Source organism: Ceratotherium simum, chromosome 13 (assembly GCF_057802395.1).
Source record: "Ceratotherium simum simum isolate JZ-2026a chromosome 13, ASM5780239v1, whole genome shotgun sequence".
Lineage (NCBI taxonomy): Eukaryota > Metazoa > Chordata > Mammalia > Perissodactyla > Rhinocerotidae > Ceratotherium > Ceratotherium simum.
In genome coordinates this window covers 30,587,803-30,602,696 of record NC_141912.1, presented here as the reverse complement: position 1 = coordinate 30,602,696, position 14,894 = coordinate 30,587,803, and the positions used below count along the sequence as shown (strand labels likewise).

At 41.6% G+C, this 14,894-nt stretch overlaps 1 protein-coding gene across 1 annotated transcript in view; it reads right to left on the bottom strand.

Moving 5' to 3' along the window:
• The window catches only part of LOC101398910 (class I histocompatibility antigen, Gogo-B*0103 alpha chain-like), a 334,177-nt gene that overhangs the window by 216,864 nt on the left and 102,419 nt on the right, over window positions 1-14,894 (bottom strand). The gene's annotated exons all lie outside the window — the stretch shown is intronic.

The window sequence follows — 14,894 nt, the reverse complement described above, 5'->3', positions numbered from 1 at the left end:
TGGGCATTTCATCAGGATCTTAGAGCACCGGAGGCAGATGGGTTCTTTTAGAATCAGATTAGCACCTCAAGGCCCTCAGCCTTACATTCTACGATGCAGGTTTCCTAGGTTTCCTCCTAAATGTGGTCTTTGAGAACAGTGGGAAATTTCAGACTATAGAAACGAAATTTCAAAGTATAGGAATGATAGAAACTCTTAACCCGGCAAGAAGACCAATTTTATGATTGAAACTCATACCAAGGAAGATACAGAAGCTGAATTTAGGGCTACATTTGGAGGACATAAAGAAAGTCAGTTTTATACAATAAAATTGTATTTTATACAATTGAACAATGTGATTCCAGAATCTCAATGTTGACATCATTCCTGAGCTTAAACTGCCAGTTCTCCAACATAGAATGCCATCCCTTCCCCCTCCCAAGGCTGCCTCCTCTTGGGCAACTCCACATGTCATATGATGCCTCTCCCTAGATGGCAACTTTCTGTGCACAATTGCACCTGGAGACCTCACTGTATTGCACCTGTTTTCACACTGTACTGTAACCAGCTTCTTCCCCAGAGGTCTTTGGGCTCCCTTCCTGTATCTCCAGTGCCCAGCACCAATGAGGTTTATTGTACACTTTATTTCCATCTTCATCATATACCATTGTAAAATAGTACTACCAAGCTTATAATGAACTGTGAACTTTTTTTTTTATTTAGCTTAAACAACAGAAATTTATTTTCTAACAGTTCTCTGGAGGCTGAATGTCTGAGATCAAGGTGCCAGCATGGTTGGGTTCTGGTGAGAGCTCTCTTCCTGGCTTGCAGATGGCTGCTTTCTCACTGTGTACTCATAGGTAGGGAGAGGAAGGTGCCTGGTGTCTCTTTTATAAGAGCACTAATCCCATCATGAACGCCCCACCCTCATGACCTCACAGAACACTAATTGTCTCCCAATGGCCCCATCTCCAAACACCATCACACTGGGGGTTAGGGCTTCAACATATGAATTTGGGGGTGGGACACAATTCAGATGAACTGTAAACTTTCATGGACAAAGATGATTCCCTGCCCCACTCCTCACCTGGAAATTTTATCTCATATAAGCAACCACTTTTAATGCTTTAAATGGTTCTTCTTGTACTTATCTCAATGTTTCTTTTTCAAATAATTTTTTTTTTCTGTTTCTTTTTTTTTTTTTTTTTAATTTTTTGTTTATTGCAGTAACATTGGTTTATAACATTGTAAAAATTTCAGGTGTACATCATTGTACTTCTATTTCTGCATGGACTACATCATGTTCACCACCAAAATACTAATTACAACCCATCACCACACACATGTGCCGAATTATCCCCTTTTCACCCTCCCTCCCTCCCCCTTCCCCTCTGGTAACCACCAATCCAATCTCTGTCCCTATGTGTTTGTTTATTGTTGTTATTATCTACTACTTAATGAAGGAAATCATACGGTATTTGACCTTCTCCTCTGACTTATTTCACTTTGCATTATACCCTCAATGTCCATCCATGTTGTCACAAATGGCTGGATTTCGTTGTTTCTTATGGCTGAGTAGTATTCCATTGTGTATATATACCACAGCTTCTTTTATCCATTCGTCCCTTGATGGGCACTTAGGCTGCTTCCAAGTCTTGGCTATCGTGAATAAGGCTGCAATGAACACAGGGTGCATGTACCTTACAAATTGGTGTTTTCAAGTTCTTGATAAATACCCAACAGTGGAATAGCTGGATCATATGGTAGTTCTATCGTTGATTTTTTGAGGAATCTCCATACTGTTTTCCATAGTGGCTGCACCAGTTTGCACTCCCACCAGCAGTGTATGAGAGTTCCCTTCTCTCCACATCCTCTCCAACACATGTTGTTTCCTGTCTTGTTAATTATAGCCATTCTGACGGGCGTGAGGTGATATCTCATTGTAGTTTTGATTTGCATTTCCCTGATAGTTAGTGATTTTGAACATCTTTTCATGTCTTTGTTGGCCATCTGTATATTTTCTTTGGAGAAATGTCTGTTCAGGTCTTTTGCCCATTTTTTAATTGGGTTGGTAGTTTTTTTGTTGTTGAGATGCATGAGTTCTTTATATATTTTGGAGATTAAGCCCTTATCAGATGTATGGTTTGCAAATATCTTCTCCCAATTGTTAGATTGTCTTTTCGTTGATGGCTTCCTTTGCTGTGCAGAAGCTTTTTAGTTTGATGTAGTCCCATTTGTTTATTTTTTCTATTGTTTCTCTTGCCCGGTCAGATGTGGTGTTTGAAAAGATGTTGCTAAGACCAATGTCGAAGAGCGTACTGCCTATGTTTTCTTCTAGAACTTTCACAGTTTCAGGTCTTACATTCAAGTCTTTAATCCATTTGGAGTTAATTTTTGTGTATGGTGTAAGGTAAGGGTCTACTTTCATTTTTTTGCATATGGCTATCCAGTTTTCCCAACACCATTTGTTGAAGAGACTTTCTTTTCCCATTGTATGTTCTTGGCTCCTTTGTCAAAGATTAGCTGTCCATAGATGTGTGGGTTTATTTCTGGGCTTTCGATTCTATTCCATTGATCTGTGTGTCTGTTTTTGTGCCAGTACCATGCTGTTTTGGTTACTATAGCTTTGTAGTATATTTTGAAATCAGGGAGTGTGATACCTCCAGCTTTGTTCTTTTTCTCAGGATTCCTTTAGTTTTTCGGGTTTTTTTGTTGTTCCATATAATTTTTAGGTTTCTTTGTTCTTTTTCTGTGAAAAATGTTGTTGGAACTTTGATAGGGATTGCATTGAATCTATAGATGGCTTTAGGAAGTATGGACATCTTAACTATGTTAATTCTTCCAATCCAAGAGCACGAATATCTTTCCATTTCTTTGTGTCTTCTTCAATTTCTTTCAGCAATGTTTTATAGTTTTCGTGTACAGATCTTTCACATCTTTGGTTAAGTTTATTCCTAGGTATTTTATTCTTTTTGTTGCAATTGTAAATGGGATGGTATTCTTAATTTCTCTTTCTGCTACTTGCTGTTAGTGTACAGAAATGCAACTGATTTTTGTATGTTGATTTTGTATCCTGCAACTTACCATACTGCTTATTACTTCTAAAAGTTTTCTGGTGGATTCTTTAGGTTTTCTATATATAAAATCATGTCATCTGCAAATAGTGACAGTTTCACTTCTTCCTTTCCAATTTGGATCCCTTTTATTTCTTTCTCTTGCCTGATTGCTCTGGCTAGACTTCCAATACTATGTTAAATAGGAGTGGTGACAGTGGGCATCCTTGTCTGGTTCCTGTTCTTAGAGGGATAGCTTTCAGTTTTTCACCATTGAGATGATATTAGCTGTGGGTTTCTCATATATGGTCTTTATTATGTTGAGGTACTTTCCTTCTATACCCATTTTATTCAGAGTTTTATCATAAATGGATGCTGTATCTTGTCAAATGCTTCTCTCTGCATCTATTGGAGATGATCATGTGATTTTTATTCTTCATTTTATTAACGTGGTGTATTACGCTGATTGATTTTGCGAATGTTAAACCATCCCTGCATACCTGGAATAAATCCCACTTGATCATGGTGTATAATCTTTTTAACGTATTGTTGTATGCGATTTGCTAGTATTTTGTTGAGGATTTTCGCATCGATGTTCATCAGTGATATTGGCCTGTAATTTTCTTTTTTGTGTTGTCCTTGTCTGGTTTTGGTATCAGGGTAATGTCAGCTTCTGTAGAATGAGTTAGGGAGCTTCCCCCTCCTCAATTTTTGGAAGAGTTTGAGAAGGATAGGTATTAAGTCTTCTTTGAATGTTTGGTAGAATTCACCAGGGAAGCCGTCTGGTCCTGGACTTTTATTTTTGGGGAGGTTTTTGATTACTGTTTCGATCTCCTTACTGGTGATTGGTCTATTCAAATTCTCTACTTCTTCTTGATCCAGTTTTGGAAGGTTGTATGATTCTAAGAATTTATCCATTTCTTCCAGATTGTCGAATTGGTTGGCATATAGTTTTTCATAGTATTCTCTTATAATCTTTTGTATTTCTGAGGTGTCTGTTGTAACCTCTCCTCTTTCATTTCTGATTTTACTTATTTGTGCCTTCTCTCTTTTTTTTCTTGGTGAGTCAGCTAAAGGTTTGTCAATTTTGTTGATCTTTTCAAAGAACCAGCTCTTGGTTTTATTAATTTTTTCTATTGTTTTTTTGGTCTCTATTTCATTTATTTCTGCCTCTGATTTTTATTATTTCCTTTCTTCTACTGATTTTGGGCTTTGTTTGTTCTTCTTTTTCCAGTTCCTTCAGGTGCATTGTTGGATTGTTTATTTGAGATTTTTCTTGTTTGTTGAGATAGGCCTGTATTGCTATAAACTTCCCTCTTAGAACCGCTTTTTGCTGTATCCCATAAATTCTGGTATGTCGTATTTTCATTTTCATTTGTCTCCAGGTATTTTTTGATTTCTTCTTTGATTTCTTTCGTTAACCCAATCGTTGTTCAGTAGCATTTTGTTTAATCTCCATGTATTTGTGGCTTTTCTGATTTTCTTCCTATAGTTGATTTCTAGTTTCATACCAAGCTGTGGTCAGAAAAAGATGCTTGGTATTATTTCAATCTTCTTAAATTTATGGAGACTTGTTTTGTGGCCTAATATGTGATCAATCCTGGAGAATGTTCCATGTGCATTTGAAAAGAACGGTATTCTTCGGTTTTTGGATGGAATGCTCTGTATATATCTACTAGGTCCATCTGTTCTAGTGTGTCGCTTAAGGCCAATGTTTCCTTATTGATCTTCTGTTTGGATGATCTATCTGTTGGTGTAAGTGGAGTGTTAAAGTCCCCTACTATTATTGTGTTACTGTCTATTTCTGTTTTTATGTCTGTTAATAATTGCTTTATATATTTAGGTGCACCTACATTGGGTGCGTGAGATATTTACAAGTGTTATATCCTCTTGTTGGATTGTTCCCTTGATCATTATGTAATGCCCTTTCTTTGTCTCGTTTTACAGTTTTTTGTTTTAAAGTCTATTTTGTCTGATATGAGTACTGCTACCCCCAGCTTTCTTTTCATTGCCATTTATGTGGAGTATCTTTTTCCATCGCTTCACTTTCAGTTTGTGAGTGTCTTTAGGTCTGAAGTGTGTCTCTTGTATGCAGCATATATATGGGTCTTGTTTTTTTATCCAGTCAGCCACCCTATGCCTTTTAATTGGAGCATTTAGTCCATTGACGTTTAAAGTAGCTATTGATAAGTATGTACTTACTGCCATTTTTTAACTTTTTTTTTTTCCCTCAGTGTTTTAGTAGTCCTTCTCTGTTCCTTTCTTCTTCTTCTATACAGAATTGATGGTCACTTTAGTTTGACTCTCTGTCTGAAAGCTGTACTCTTTAACTACCCTCCTCCTCCTTTTATGTTTTGATATCATATCCAACTTCTTTTGTGCATTTGTATCCATTACGTTCTAATCGTGGAAATAGATAATTTTTCCTATTTGTGGTCTTCTCTTTCCCTTAAATCAGTCCCTTTAACATTTCTTGTAAAACTGGTTTCTTGGTGGGAAGCTCCTTTAATTTTTGCTTATCTGGGAAAATTTTGATCTCTCCTTCCATTTTGAACGATAACCTTGCTTGGTAGAGGATTGTTGGCTGGAAGGTTTTTCCTTTTTGCACTTTAAATATATCGTGCCATTCTCTTCTAGCCTGTAAGGTTTCTGCTGAGAAGTCAGCTGATAGCCTTATGGGGTTTCCTTTGTATGTAACTTGACATTCTCTTGCAAGCTTTTAGGATTCTCTCTTTATCTTTAATTCTGGACATTTTGATTATGATGTGTCTTGGTGTGGGCCTCTTTGGGTTTATCTTGTTTGGGGCTCTCTGTGCCTCCTGTACCTGGATGTCTGTTTCCTTCCTTAGTTGGGAAGTTTTCATCTATTATTTCTTGAAATAGATTCTCTGCCCCCTTGTCTCGCTCTTCTCCTTCCGGGACACACCTATAACACGGATGTTAGTGCGCTTGATGTTGTCCCAGAGGTCCCTTAGACTGTCCTCACTCTTTTTAATTCTTTTCTCTTTTACCTGTTCACCTTGGGTAATTTCTTCTAGTCTTTCTTCCAGCTCACAGATCCGTTCTTCTGTATCCTCTACTCTGCTTTTGAGTCCCTCTAATGAATTTTTCATTTCCAGTATTGTATTCTTCATTTCTGATTGGTTCTTTTTATATCTTCCATTTCTTTGTTGACATTCTCACTGAGTTCATCTATTCTTCTCCTCCCAGATCAGTGAGCATCCTTAACACTCTTAGTTTGAACTCTCTGTCGGGTAGGTTGCTCATTTCTGTTTCACTTAGTTCCTTTTCTGGGGTTTTGTCCTGTTCCCTTACTTGGAATGTATTCTTTGCCTCCTCATTTTTGCCTCTTTCCTGTGCTTGTGTCTATGTATTAGGTAGGTCAGCCACGCCTCTGCTCTTGGATAGGTGACCTTATGTATGTGATGGCTTAGGAGGCTTCCAGTGTGCTTCCCTCAGTTCTCAATGTTCCAGGGGTGGCCCCTATGTGGGCTCGGTGTCCTTCTATTGTGGCCTGTTAGCTCTCCCTATAGGCTTCAGGGAGGCTGAGTTATGCTCCTGGCCAGCTGTTGTAATGCTCAGCTGCTTGTAGTTGTTGTGGGCCCTTCAGTCTCTTTTATCAGGTGTGGGAGCCCCCAGCACAGTTGGCTGCAAGTTCTAATACCACATCTGTGTTGCAGTATTTCTTTTAAGTGAGTAGGCCCCCAGTGTGGCAGGTTGTTAGGCTCAGGGCCTTACAATTGCTGTAAACCTCTAGCCTATTAGGTCTCTTGTCAGCTCTCTGAGGATTGCAGCTGGGTGGGCTGCCCTTAGGCACAGGAGCACCCAATTGTTTCAGGCTTTGGAAGGTGGGGGCAAACCTCCTATGTGGGTCTTTGAGAAGCACAAGTCTTCCGCAGCTGACAAGCCTGTTGCCCTACAGGTCCACACACAGTCAACACAGTCCTGCCCTGTGTGAGCTCCGACCTCCCCAGCGGACTCCAGTCTCTCTCCACGGCGGGAGCCCACACACTCCACCACCACCCCACACCCTCCACCCGCTCCTTGTGCACACCCTGCCCAGCTCAAGTCAGCTCAGTTGCCAGGCTGCAGAGAATCCAGTCACCAATCTATGCAGGCCCACACGCTGCCTGAGGGCTTGTTGTTGGGTGAGGCCAGTCTCTAGGGTGGGGCTGCCTGCCCTGGCTGAGCTGGGATTAAATCGGTGCTCTAGCGGGTGGAGCAGACCCCTGGGCTAGCAGGCCTCAGGGAGAACTCCAATGGCGTCTGTGTCAGCATCGCCACACCAGGCCACAACAATGGTCGCCGCCAATGTCCCAGTCCCTGGAGAGGTCTCACCCCTCACCGAGATGCACTCAGGGCCTATTAGGTGAGTCTCTTGTCACCGAAGCACTGTGCACCTTTCTTTCTGGTGATTTTAGGATGCTTTCTGGAACGGGTGAGTTTGTGCGAAGGCCCTTTAAGAGCCAGTTTTAGTTTCTTTGTGAACCGGGTTTTCTGGGGTACTCCCAATGCTTTAGTAGCAGGCACAGTCAGATATTATGCGCTGGTCTCGATTGTGCTGGGTCCACAAAATGCCCACAGCGGGGGCGCTCCCCGGCTCAGGGCCCCGCGCCTCCAGGGATGGTGCGTACCTGTGAGCTGCTCCCGGCGGCCGTGAAGCTGGCGGCTTGTGCAGGCGGCGTTTTTCCTCTCCAGAAGGGAGTCTCTGCCTCCTCCACCTCAGTTAGGATTGTCCGTTGTTGCAGGCGTTCCTCTTATCCAGTTTTCAGTTCTGTCTCAGGGGTAATTTTTCCACGAGTAGTTGTAAATTGGCTGTGTCCACGGGAGGAGGTGAGTTCCAAGTCTGCCTACGCCGCCATCTTGACTCCCTGTATCTCAAATAATTTTTATTATGGAAAATTTCAAATGCCTAAGTAGTAGAGAGAATTGTATAATGAACCATCATTACCCATCATCAGCTTCAACAATTATCATCATTTTGTCATCATGTTTCATCTATTCCTCCCACTCATCTTTCCTGGAGTATATTAAAGGCAAATCCTATACATATAATTTCACAGTTAAATAGTTCAGTAGGCATTCATACCAACAGTGCACAAGGGTTCCCTTTTCTCCACATTGTCACCAACACTTGGTGTCTTTTTTTTTTTTAAATAATAGCCATTCTAACTGGTGTGAAATGATATCTCATTATGGTTTTGATTTGCACTTCCCTGATGATTACTGATGTTGAGCATCTTTTCATGTACATGTTGGCCATTTGGATGTCTTCTTTGGAAAAATGTCTATTCAGGTCCTTTGCCCGTTTTTAAATCAGATTATTTGGGTTTTTTTTCTATTGAGTTCTATGAGTCCCTGATATATTTTGGATGTTAACCACTTACGAGATATATAGTTTGCAAATATTTCCTCCCTTTCCATACATTGCCTTTTCATTTTATTGATGGTATCCTTTGCTGTGCAGAAGCTTTTTAGTTTGATGTAGTCTTACTTGTTGATTTTGCTTTTGTGGTTTGTGCTTTTTTTGTCATATCCAAAAATCACTGGCAAGAACAATGTCAAAGAGCTTTTGCTCTATGTTTTCTTCTCAGAGTTTTATAGATTCAGGTCTTACATTTAAGTTTTTAATCTATTTTGAGTTAATTTTTGTGAGTGGTATAGATAGGGGTCCAATTTCATTCTTTCGAATGTGAATATCCAGTTTTCCCATTACTGTTTATTGAAGAGACTATTTTTTCCCTATTGAGTATTTTGGGCTCCTTAGTCAAATATTAATTCACTGAATATGCATAGTCCTATCAGTTTTTTCTATACCAACTAGCAATTTTCCAGTTATCAGTGGACAGCAACTGGATGTCCAACATTTTCATTCAACTCTGAGACTTCTACCTGGAGATAGCATCAAATCTCACAGATTAAGGGCTCAGTCCCATAAGACTACCCCTACTTCACAGGCCAACTGCAAGTCGAGGTAGTTACCTGTGCTCTGAACAACTGGTATAAATCAGAGCTTCTCAGGACCCCCTCCTCAAGTTCAATTAATTTGCTAGAGCCACTCACAGAACTCAGACAAACATTTACTTATGTTTACCAGTTTACTATAATGGATGTTATAAAAGGTACATATGAACAACCAGATAAAAAGAAACGTAAGGAAAGAGAACCCCAGAGGGGTTCTGAGCACAGGAGCTTCCCTCATTGTGGAACTCACTGGGGTGTGCCACTTTCCTGGCACGTGGATGCATTCACCAGCCTGGAAATCTTGTCCTCCTCAGCCTCATCAAATCTTGTCCGAGAGTTTTTATAGAGCTTCATCTCTAGCACCCACCACCTTCCCAGTGGTTGGTAGGTGGGGCTGAAAGTTCCAATCCTCTAATCAATTGGTCTTTTTGGCAACCAGCCTCATCCTGAATCTATCTAGGGTCCCCACCCTAAGTTATCTCATTGGTATACACTCAGATGTGTCAGAAGGGGCTCTTGATGAGTAAAAAAAGACACTCCTGTCACTCAGGAAATTCCATGGGTTTTAGGAACTGTGTGCCAGTAACCAGGGACAAAGACCAAATGTATTTCTTATTATTCCACACATGGGTTATTTACAGGCTCTTGATTCTGTTCTATTAGTCTATGTGTCTGTTTTTATGTCAGTACCATACTGTTTTGATTACTATAGGTTTGTAATATAGTTGAAATCAGGAAATGTGATGCCTTTAGCTTTGGTGTTTTTTTTCCTCAGGATTGCTTTGGCTACTTGTGGTCTTTTGTGGTTCCATATGAATTTCTTCTTTCTACATTATGGTAGAGAGCAGGAGAAGTAACATAGCCCTGGGGAAAAATAGAAAGTATAGTCTTATTTGTCCCGTGTGAATATAAACAACTTCTGATCCTCTTTTTCATAGGTATTCAATGCATTAGGCACATCAATAGTTATTACTGTATACCAGTAGCTCTGTAAATCTGCTCTATTAAAAATATCACGTTCTACACAGCTGCTGCAATTGGTTCCAATTATTGATTAAATTATCAGTAGTTCACTATCATTGACAATGACCCATCCAGTTTTTGCAAGAACCGCAGTGGTGAGTTAAATGGGTATGTGACGGGACCACAACTGCTGCATCCTTTAAATCTTCGAAGATGACATTAACCTCTTTCATTACCCCCAAGATACAATATTCTTTAATTTTCTGTCTTGGCTGAGGATAGGAGGCTGTTTCAGGGGCTTCCACTTGGCCTTTCTACCCCATGGGTCCAAGAACCAATGTGAGGGTTCTTGCCAACTCTAACTATGTCCACTGCAATTACATATTTGGATACTGGGGAAATGACCACCAAATAGATATGTGGAAGCAGAGAAGCCACTGATTTGGGTGGAACTGAGACAGGACTCATTATTCCTACTCCCTATATGCTCTCCTCTAATGGGGGTTCTGGATGGTGCTTTGGTTCTCCATGTATCAGTGTCAAATTGCACTATGCATCCATTAGACCTAAAAAGTATCTAAATATTCTTCCTCACTGTATGGTGACCCGAGTAAATGGCCATAGGGACCTTTATGGAAGGACTTGGGGAATTACTACCGTACACAATTGCCATGGTGTTGCAGGGTACTTCCTCAGGGGACCTAGGCTCTCCTTCAACCAGTGGGTTCTGGGTCTGAGGACTGGCTCAGGTCTGGAAACTGAGCAAGGAATTGTAACTTTCTTTTGGGTACATAATGTCAGCCTTCAACTCATTCATTCTTGATCTATTAATTATAATATTAAGCAACACTCTTGTTAGCTGCCCATCTGTCTTGCTCCTAGAAACACCATGGCCCATTAGGCATTTCCATAAATCTCTTGCAATCAAAATTTCCTGGCTTCCATTTTGACATTGCTGGTATTTTGGCAATTTTGCCCTTGTTTCTACCTTGCTGCCACCTGTCCTCTGGCTTTCTGGGATCCTGTTGTCTCCCTTGATGCTAGGGAGCCTCCTTCTGTAATATTATCTCCTAGAGTCAGCCCTAGTCTACAAAGGACAGAAACAATGAGGCTGATACTATGCTCACTGCTCACTCCTTATTGCCTGATATACAGAGTATCCTTTGGGCTCTTCGAAGGAAAACAGTCACCTGGTGTGTTTTCCAGTTTTATAGAGTAGACTCATACTAGCATGACCACTTCTCTAAGCCTTTTGATCTCTTTTTCTTCAATCTGCCATGGCAGTTCTGGCATCTCTATTTGGTTTCATGTGGGTCATCACTTTTTATTTATTGATTTTGTAACTTTTTCTTACCCAAATAAATAAACCATTGCTTAGTGAAGTTCTAGTTTGAGATCCCTGCTCCAAAAACTGAAATTTGTCATTCTTCTTCCATCCATCACCCCCAACCTCCACCCCTAGAACCTGTACTCTCTTCCCAGGTTAGGACAATTTCACACTTAAAGACTCTTAGTAGGAGGCAGAGACCATCTCCCTCCGTAAGAGAGGAAAACCCACTTTCCCAAACATTCTTGCAGATGGACACTGCATGAGGCTCCACCAGTCAGGTGATCACATGCTGGGCTCTGACTCAGGACGTGGTGATGGATAAGCTGGGACAGTGCAGAAATGCATTTGGCCAAGTTGGCCCGAATGACGTTGCCAGGAGCAGCAGTGTTAGCAGTACTAGCCACAGAGTCCAGTGCCAGCATCAGGGAAGTCAGTGGTGTGAGCAGTGATATCTGTGCCTAGCATCAGGGACAGTGATTCCTATGTGGGACTCAACCTAGGGTGGGATTGTGGATTCCGTTCTTGACTATGTAGCCTCAAGGCTGTTCAGTGGCTTTCCTGAAATAAAGGGAGATCCCTGTTCTCTCTCCCCCCTCCCTCCCACCCTCCCACAGTCCCTCTCTTCCTCCCTCTCTGTCTGTCTGTCTCTCTCTCTATACACATATATCTTCATTTACTGAATTTTTGAAATTTACCTTTCAATTACAACAATTTGGAATCCCTTGTTCGCACTAAGTAGTGAGTGAGAAATCCATGTAGGAAATAGTTTCAGAGAGCAAGGATTCATATTTTTCCCAGCTTTATTGAGATATAATTGACATATAACATTGAGTAAGTTTAAGGTGTATAACTTGTTGACTTGATACATTTACATATTGCGAAATGATTACCACCAAAGAGTTAGCTAACACCAGCATCACGTCACATAATTCACCATTTCTTTTTTGTGGCGAGAACATTTAAGATCTACTCAGCAACTCAGAGATTTTCTTTAGGCTGAGCTGATAGCCACTTCCTAAATCTTCGAGCTGGCTACTCCCCACAGTAGAGAAAACAACATCTATCTCCCAGCTTATGTCTTGCCTTTTTCTTCCAAGGAAAAAACATTTAAATGTGGATTTAAGACCCCTCCCTAACCTGAATGCTCGCTGATCATCGGCATCAGTGGTTCCCAATCTGGCTGAGCACCAGGACTGCTGATGGGCTTGTTACAAAATACTCAGGCCTCTCCCCAGACCCACCATCTCAGAATATTGGACACAGAGCCCAAGAATCCCTTATTTAACAAGCCCTACATCTGAGGCTGATGCACAGCCATGTGGGAATCCTGGTCTATGTTCTTGCTACTAAATGTGTGCTCTGAAGACCAGCAGCATCAGCACCAAACTGGTTATAAATGCAGAATCTCACGCTCTACTCCAGACTGTCTACATCATAACGAGACGTCCAGGGGATTCCTGTGTACACTGGTCTCCAACCCTTCTAGACGCAGTGTGAGAACTGTGCAGTCTGCCCTGGGTATGTGGACTGACCAGATCCCTTAGCAGTCAGGGGTCCAGAGTTCTGTCCTTGTTCTTTTCTTTTCCATAGTCATCACTCCCTTGGTGACCTCATCCATTCTCAAGGCTTTAAATATCATTTATAGGGTGTCACCTCCAAAATCTATTTCTCCAGCCCAGACATCTCACCTACTCTCCAGACTTATATATCCAACTGCTAACCTCACCTGCATTTCTAATAAACATCTCAAATTCAACATTTCCTAAATTGGATGCCTATAATGCCACTTCCTCAAATATGCTTCTTCTGGAGTCTTCCCCATTTCCACTGAAGGCATTCCATCTTTCTACTTCCACAGTCTGAAATTTAGGGTGTCCTCCTTGATTCCTCTTTCTCATAACCCAGACTTAATCCATTAAAAATTCTATAAAGTTCATCTTTAAATATGTGCAGAATCCAATCACTTTGTATTATTTTCCATGCTATAATAACTTTCCAAACAAAGCAAGCAACATCTCTAGCCTGGACCACGGCACTAGTTTCCTACAGTTTTCTCTACTGCATCACTCATTCTTCACCTCTCGAATCTGTTCTCAGCACAGCAGCCACACCTTCTCAAGAGAAGTCATACCAGGTCAATCTTCTGTTAAAAACTGTCTTGCAACTACACATCTCACTCAGAAAAGTCAAACCCTTCCAATATCCTTGTGCTCTATGTGATCTGCAGGTAGATGGACCTCAATCACTCTCTGCTCCAGCCATACCAGACTCCTCGCTCTTCCTTGAACAGACAACACACTCCTGCCCTAGTGCATTTGTACTAGAGATTCCTCTTGCCCATAAACAACTTCCCCCAGACAGTCTCGTGGACTATTACTTCATGTCTTTCAAATCTTCCTCAAAGCTCACCTTTCCAATGAGGCCAATGCTGACCACCCTAGTAAAACAGCCATCTTCCCCGTCTCCACACATTTATACCCTGGGTCACCTTCCTCAAAGCACTTACAACTTTTTTTTTTTTTACTTATATTTTTGTGAGGAAGATCGGCCCTGAGCTAACATCTGCTAATCCTCCTCTTTTTGCTGAGGAAGACTGGCTCTGGGCTAACATCCATGCCCATCTGCCTCCACTTTATACAGGACACCGCCACAGCGTGGCCTGACAAGCGGTGCATCAGTGCGTGCCTGGGATCCGAACTGGCGAACCCCGGGCCGCCGCAGCGGAGCGCACGCACTTAACCGCTTGTGCCACCGGGCTGCCCCTTACAACTTCTAACACAAATACTTCCCTTGTTTACTATGCTTATAGCATACAGTCTGCCCCTTACCACTAGAACACATGCTCCCCAAGGCTGGCAATTATTGCCTATTTTTAATTCACTGAGGTTTCCCAGATGCAAACATAATTCGTCATATATCTGGCAGATCAGTTGAATGAATGATCAGCGTAGAGCACCTCCCTATTCTAGAGACAGTATCTTTATTAATGTAACCTCAGACCACATGCTGTTTTGTGGCAGCTACAGCACAACGTCCACTCACACTGACATCAACGCCACTTATATTTTTCTCACAAGTGCTGCTCTCCCCTCCCTCCCTCCAACTCTCCCTCCCACACCAACCCTCCTACATACTACAGCAGACAATTATATTACTCTCTCCAGAAAAGATGGGCTTATGGGTCCTATTTTCCAACCAATTATTGATCTAAATTAGACTCTGCTTTATAAATCCCTGAGTTTGGATCAGAGCCAGCACTAGGATTACTACAGGTAAGGGCAGAAAGAGGGGGCAGGCCACAGAGAAAACACAAACTCAACTGGAATTTAATTAAGATGAGAAACTATCGGATCCCTCCTCCCTCTAACTCCAGAAACTGGTCTTTAAAAAATATGGGGAATGGGGCTGGCCCAGTGGCGTAGCGGTTAAGTTCGCCTGCTCCGCTTTGGCGGCCTGGGGTTCATGGGTTCGGATCCCGGGCGCAGGACTACGCACTGCTTATCAAGCCATGCTGTGGCACTGTCCCATATAAAGCAGAGGAAGATGGGCACAGATGTTAGCCCAGGGCCAATCTTCCTCAGCAAAAAAGAAGAGAATTGGCAACA